Source organism: Phoca vitulina, unplaced genomic scaffold (assembly GCF_004348235.1).
Source record: "Phoca vitulina isolate PV1807 unplaced genomic scaffold, GSC_HSeal_1.0 scaffold11, whole genome shotgun sequence".
NCBI lineage: Eukaryota > Metazoa > Chordata > Mammalia > Carnivora > Phocidae > Phoca > Phoca vitulina.
Genome location: NW_022589714.1, coordinates 45,046,302 through 45,053,714, shown reverse-complemented (window position 1 = coordinate 45,053,714; position 7,413 = coordinate 45,046,302).

Genomic DNA, 7,413 nt, shown 5'->3' with positions numbered 1-7,413 from the left:
AAGATGCCCACTGCCCCTAGAATTCCACCCACTTGGGCTTCCTCTGACCCAACCCACCTCCCCCCTCCTCTCTTCTATGTGGGGGAATGAGAGAGATAAGAACCAGCAGCTTCAATTAAAACCGAGTCGCTTGAACAATAATGGAAAAGTAATTGAGCTAAATTGAAATGTAATTGGAAAAAAAAAAATCCTGGCTTAACATGGATTTAGAAACCAGGCTGGGGGCAGGGGCCTCTCCATTCTCCAGCCTCCAAATCTCCTTATCTTTTCGCCATCCTTCAGGGGGCCCCATCACCTCTTAGTCCAGAGTCCCCAGCAACCACTCCTCTTCCTCCCGCTCCTCCCCCCACCCAAGGTTTTCCTAGACAGTGCTTCTCAATAAGGGGCAATTTGACACACACACGCACATAAACGCCAGTGTCTGGAGACATCTTTGGTTATCACAACTAGCAGGGTGGGATGTTACTGGGTTAGAGACAGCTGGGACGCAATGGACAGGACAGCCCCCCACAGCCAAGGATTGTCTTGCCCAAAATGTTAATAGTACTAAGGCTGAGAAAGCCTGCCCTCCTCTAACTATCCACCGAGGCCCCCAGCCCTCCACTAAGGGGTCTCTAGTTGTCTCTTCCCCTCTCCATCATCAATCAGGGAGACATCCCCTTCTATACGTGTCCCCTGTAAACCCCAAGATCTCAACCCTCAGCAGAGAGAAGGGCAGATTGGACAATTGCTTTCTGGAAGCCACCTACCACACTCCTTCCAGGAGAATTCACCCTCACTTCCTTCCTCTCCTCCCCCACTCTCCCTCTCCCCTTCCTCCTCTCTGCTCCCTGGCTCCCATTCCCTTGCACGGGCCCACTTGAAGGCCAAGGAGCGGGCAGGATGGCCTTTCAAAGCTTCTTGCCATCCCCATCACTCCAAAAGACCTCCAAAGCCAGTCCTCGGAGAGACCCAACACACATTAGGATGTAGAAGTGTCCTTAAAGATCATCTTGACAAGCAGAAACAGGCCAGGAAGGGGAGGGCGTGCTCAGCGGGCTGGTTGGCGCAGAGCTGGGGCCACCCCAGTCACCAGGCTTCCAGCTCACGCCCCAGCCACTGTGCTCAGGAGAGAGGAGCTTCTCCTCCTCCTCACGCCCCCTGCCCCTCTGTCCACACCTGAGAGCGGACCTGCTGCCCACAGAAGGCAGGCCTGGCCCCCCTCCACCTCTCTCTTCCCTCCCATCTCTCCCCCCACCTTTTTCGCCCGCCCGCCCTCCTTCCCTTCCTGCTCGGTATGTGACTCCAGTGGGGTGGGGACTGGGGGGGCCGGGAGGTGAGCGGGAGGTGCCTGTTTGGGCTCCCGATAAACTCAGGAGTCAGTCAGCGTGAAATGAAGAAATATGGCTCCCGGTAAATATTTATTTTCTATCAGGAATTAGCAAACCAAATGTAATTAAAAACAACTCTGTGTGTGCCTTCTCCACTCCCACCCCCAACCCCAAGTCTAGAAAATGACATCTCGGAATAGTGAATCATGAACACTGTGCCCTAATTAGCAGGCTGCCCCTGCTGCTGAGGCCGCCTCCCTCTGACTCCCCAGGAAGTGGCTGGGACCCCACAGGGGTCCAAGCCATTGAGACCTCTGCAGATCCCCTGGCTCCTCTGGCCCCCCACCCAGGTCTGAAGAACAACAGTCCTGAGCCAGACACAATAAGGGTAGAGGGGAAGTGAAACCAACCTCTCTTCAGGGCGTCTGATGAGGGAGGTAGAAGCCCGCCCCGCCCCCCCTTCTGCCTGGCTACCATCCGTGCCTGTGTGGAGGCAGCTGGGGTTGCCGACTCAGAAAACAGCTTTGGGAAATCAGCTGAACTCGATTCCCTCACTTTCTAGCTGCATGACCTTGGACAAGTCCCTTTGATGTTCTGAGCCTCAGGTTCCCCATTTGTAAAATGGTGATTGCAAGGCTTACCTTGTAGATCCATCAGATCTGTAGTGAGCCCTTACTGTGTGCAAGGCAGAGGCTGTGGGGATGGAGCAGGAAGTCGGAGAGTCTGCTCTCAGGACTCACCTTCTACAGGAGTGCTAAAGGTACACAGAGGTGTTGCCTTACCTGTCCAGCGTGTTCTCTCCCACAGACTCCATCGAGCATCCACGCTGAATGAATGAGCACTTACTGTGTGCCGGGCACTGTGTTAGGCGCTCGTCCTCCAGGGTGGCTCGGCCAGATAGAAGCCTCACTTCCAAGTCTAAGCCCTGTGCTGCCTGGGGATCGGGTGCAGGGAGGGCGGAGACCCCAACTCCCACTGCTTTGTCCCTCCCCTTAGCCCAGGCTGGGGGGTTGCTGTGCTCAATAAATGTTTGAGACCTTCCAGAAATGCTCTTTACCTCTCGTCAGCATGTCTGTTTAAAATTCACAATGTCACATGTGAAAAGATGCTCAACATCACTCATCCTCAGGGACTTGCAAATCAAAACCACAATGAGATACCACCTCACACCTGTCAGAACGGCTAGTCTCGAAAAGACAAGAAACAACAAGTGTTGGCGAGGACGTGGAGAAAAAGGAACCTTTGTGCACGATTGGTGGGACTGTAAATTGGTGCATCTGCTCTACAAAACAGAAATAGAGGAAAGCAGAGGTCCCTCAAAAAATTAAAAATAGAACTACCATATGATCCAGTGATTCCACTACTGGGTATTTACCCAAAGACAAGAAAAACACTAACTCAAAAGGATACATGCACCTCTATGTTTATTGCAGCATTATTTACAATAGCCAAGATATGGAAGCAACCCAAGTATCTATCAATAGGTGAATGGATAAAGAAGATGTGGTGTACGTACACACACACACACACGCACGCACGCACACACACACACACACACACACACACACGCACACACTGGAATATTACTCAGCCATAAAAAAGGATGAGCTCTTGCCATTTGTGACAACATGGATGGACCTAGAAGGTATTATGCTAAGTGAAATAAGTCAGAGAAAGACAGACACCATATGATTCATATGTTCTAAGAAACAAAGCAAGCAAGCAAACAAACAAAAAAAGAAGAAACAGACCCATACATACAGAGAACAAACAGGTGGTTGCCAGAGCAGGGGGGCGGGGATGAGCAAAAGGGTGAAGGGGAGCAGGTGAAAAAGGCTTCCATTTATGGAATGAATGTCACAGGGAGGAAAGGCACAGCCTAGGGAATATAGTCAAGGGTCTTGTACTAAGGATGTATGGTGACAGACGGCAGCTACCCTTGTGGTGAGCACAACGTAACTTAGAGACTTCTGGAATTCCTGTGCGGCACACCTGAAACTAATGTAACACTGTGTGTCAACTAGACTTCCATTAAAAATTTTAAAACTTCTTGTGAAAAAAAATAAGGCCATTTTAACCTGAAAAACAATTCATAATATTCTCCTGCCAGTCCTGCTCACAGGGTTTCTGCAGCCCACCTTTCTGACCTGAGCCGAACAGCCCTCTGACTTGGCCAATGAAACAGACGCTGTTGAGCCCACCCATGTCCCCTCACCCTTACCCACTTGCAGTGCAGTGGCCCGAACTTCCAACTGCCAGCACCTGAGCCTTTTTGCCTGCATGCCCTCTTTGGAGCCGTCCAAACTGTCCTACTATGCTGGCAACTGCCACCTCCTCTAAGAAGCCTACCTTGATTGCCGGTGACTTCTCAACTCTGCCCCCTGGATCCGGCTTCCTTCAGCCCTGTGTAAACTCTGCTTTGGACACTTGGCACAGACCGCCTGGTATTACAATCGCTTCACATGTCCAAGCTTTAGCTTATATGGATTGGATCATCCTCCCTCCCCAGCTTGTGCCACCAAAAGTTTGGAGTTTAAGTTCTGCTCTCTCACTTAACAGCTACGTAACTTGAGGCAAGTTATCTAACTTCTCTGACCTTCAGGTTCCTCATCTGTATATCCCAGATGATAATGCTAGAACCTAACCTCATGCTTGTTTCAAGAGATAAAGGAGATGAGATAAACTATTTGCCAAGATGCTGGGTAGGAGACAGCTGTGTCCCCAGAACTGATAACTGTTATATGGCCTTCCCAGCCCCTGGCCTCCCTCTGGGATTGGCAACCCTCTTCTTCTGGGGAACTGCCCACACCTATCCAGCTCTGTGGTCCTAGCTGAGGGCGTTTATCATGCCCCCTCCCTCTTCGGCTGTGGGTGAGCAGTTGAGGAGTGAGACGGTGCTCAAAGCTGGGCCAGAATTCTTCCCTGGGCTTCTGCCAACGGAGCTGGGAGAGGTTCAGCTCCTCCTGGCAGAAATGCCATGGGACACGAGGCAGAGCCATGGTGCCCGCCATGTGGAGGCTCCGAGAGACTCCGGTCAACAGGCAGAGGAGTACAGACCAGAGGGAAATGAGAGAATTTGTGGCAGTGTGTTTGAGTCCTGGGTTCCAGTCGTCCCCAAGGCTCTCGTCTGCCTGTACTTTGATTATGAGAGATATTCCACAACCTTCCCACAAATCCCCTCACCCCCATTTTGTTTTTGCCTTAGTTCAATCATTTAAGCTGGTTTCTGTCCTGTGCTCCCTGTCAAGTCCTGGCCAATGCAGAAGCCCCAGGAAACCGTCTTTCCTCCATCTGCGGATGACAGAAGGCACTGGACTTCCTGGATGGAGAAGGGGACATGAGGAGGCTTTGGAGCCTCTCCTAAGGGAGCTTCCTGTTTTCTTTCCCCACAAAGAATATAATGAAAAGAAACCGCAGCCCCAAAGAGGGCAATTAGTGATCAAGAACTTCCCAGTGCCAGAATCATGAGGCTCTTCGAAGCTGGGAGGGTTTATACCCACGATGTGTTGAGTTAGTGGAGCGCTGCCTGGGGGAGGGGGCTGGTCGTGATGCCCTCCGGAGCCCTGAGGCCTCAGGTGGGGCTCAGTTGCCCCTTTCTACCCACTGGCTACATCCAGGTGGCTGGGGGAGTACTTTGAGGAGGTCAGAGGGCAAGGCAGGGGGGCCTCCGTAGAGCCAGCCGAGGTGCGGGGGCTGCTGGCTTCCTGTCTGATTGGGTATCGTTTTACTCCATCCTTCAGACTGCTCAAGGAAAATTGCTTTCCTAATTGGCTCTTCTTTCAAACAAGCTGTAATGAGGCTAAGCTTCATTCCAAGGGTGCTTAGGCACCTTCTGGCATCACTGGATGTCATCTGTGGCTCCTGCCATAGTCACTGTCATGTCACAGGGGGCTGGGAGGCAAGGGGGGGACAGCCAGGAGCCTTGCCCTCCGCTGGTCTCAGCCACCCAGACAGCTGCTCTGAGCCTGAGAGAGTGCAGGGAACAGGGAGCCTTGCCCGCAGGGCATCCCGGTCTGAGGCCCGGGACAGAAGCCCTTTAGAAGCCTCCAGAATTACAAGGAAATACAGCTCCTTCCCCGGTTCATTCCTCTAATCAACAAATACTTAGTGAGCAACTATTATCTGTCAAGCTCTGTTTCTAGCCCTGGACCGGAGACACAGCAGTGAACAGAAAGAACAGACGGGGGTCCTTGCCCTCAGGGAGCTCACAGTCTAGGAGGAAGGAACCACCACCCACCTCCCCCCAGCCCCAGCCCCCAGCCCCAAGCTTCCAGTCTGGAGGTGAGACCGGGGCTGCCTTGCAGGAGAGGCTGGGTAAAACTAAACTCCTATAACAGAGAATCCAAAGTGTAAAGAAGAGGAGTATAACTTTCTCAATGAATTCTGGGGGGGCGAGCCGTTCTCATCACCAAAAGGCGATGATGCAGAGACTGGCTCCTTTTATTCCTCCAGGGAGAAAGCCAGCCCCACTGTCCTCCAGGCCGTGGCCCGGAGTGGCCTCCATCACTTCCCCCTGCCTCCCGAGGGAGAAAGCTTGGTCGTGTGGCACACCTGGACGCAGGAGGCAAAGCAACAGAGTGCTGGGGCAGCCGAGCGCTGCTGAGCCGCGCCCCCATCCCCATGATGAAGGGAGGATGCATTTGAGTTGTCAGCTGGCAATCTACTCGGGTGTGAGACTCCATTCCCCCTGCTATTCAACAAGGCAATCAGCATCTAGAGCCAAGAACCCTGTCCCCTTGCTCTGTCCCCACACCTGGCATAGCGCTGTGCACCTAAAATACCTCTCCGTTCCCTATGTCGATTCAGAAATAAAAAGCTGGTATTATCAGTGATCTACTGATAAAACAAGGACCATTTTATTCACCCCCAATCCTGGGGGTCAGTGATTTGGGCTGGGTTCTTGTCTGGGACCCCTCAGGTGGCAGCGGTCAGGAAGGGTTAAGATGAATTCACACACATGTCTGGAGGTCAGTGCTGGCTGTTGGCTGGAGCTCATGTCTCCGGTGTCTAGGAGGAGAGCCCATTCCGCCACATGGCAGTCTCAGGCCAGCAAGAATGTGCCAACGGAAGTTGCAATGCCCTTGAGGTGTAGGCTTGGCAATCACTTCCGCTCTATTCTGCTGGTCAAAGCCAGCCCAGATTTGAGGGCTGGGGAAGTAGACTCCATCTCTTGGTGGGAAGAGTTGCAAAGAATGTGTGGCCATTTAAAATCTGTCATATGGTTAAGGTGACCTATCATTACGTAACAAACCACCCCAAAACTTAGTGCCAATTGCACCCCATATCTGTTCCCACTTTCACATATATATAATTTATAGCTAGGCACGTGGCATGTTAGAATGAAGCATGCATTTTCCAGCCTTGCTTATAGCTGGGAGTGGTCATATAACTAAGTTCTGGCCAATAAGATGTGAACAAAAGTGTGGGGTAAGTAACTTCCAGATCATATCTTTAAAAGAGAGAACCGGGGGGCACCTGGGTGGCTCAGTCATTGAGCGTCTGCCTTCGGCTCAGGTCATGATCCCAGGGTCCTGGGATCGAGCCCTGCATCGGGCTCCCTGCTCGGCGGGAAGCCTGCTTCTCCCTCTCTCACTCCCCCTGCCTGTGTTCCCTCTCTCACTGTGTCTCTCTCTGTCAAATAAATAAATAAAATCTTTAAAAAATAAAAATAAAAGAGAGAACCGGGCCCTCTCTTGCCTTTTCCCCTTCCCTCCTGCTGAGATGTGATGTGGTGGGGACATGTTGGAGCATGTGGACAAGAGAACAGCCCAGGAGTGGTGAAGCCACAAGCTAGAAGGATCCTGGGCCCCTGACATCTTGGCACTGCCCTTGACCACTTACTTATATTCAGACTGTTATGTGAGAAAGAAAGAAATTTCCTATTTAATTTAGCAACTCTCATGTGGGGTTTTTGTCAGAACATCTGAACCTCTATTCTATCAATACAGCAAGAAGTTGAATATATACATGCATGAGTAAATTCATGAGTAAGTGAATGATGAGTTGAGTGAATGTCTAAACTGTTACTGTTATGGTGACAGCAAAAATACCCCATAATACCTCACTGATAAAGCTTGCACTGTTTCTATGAAATTTATTAACT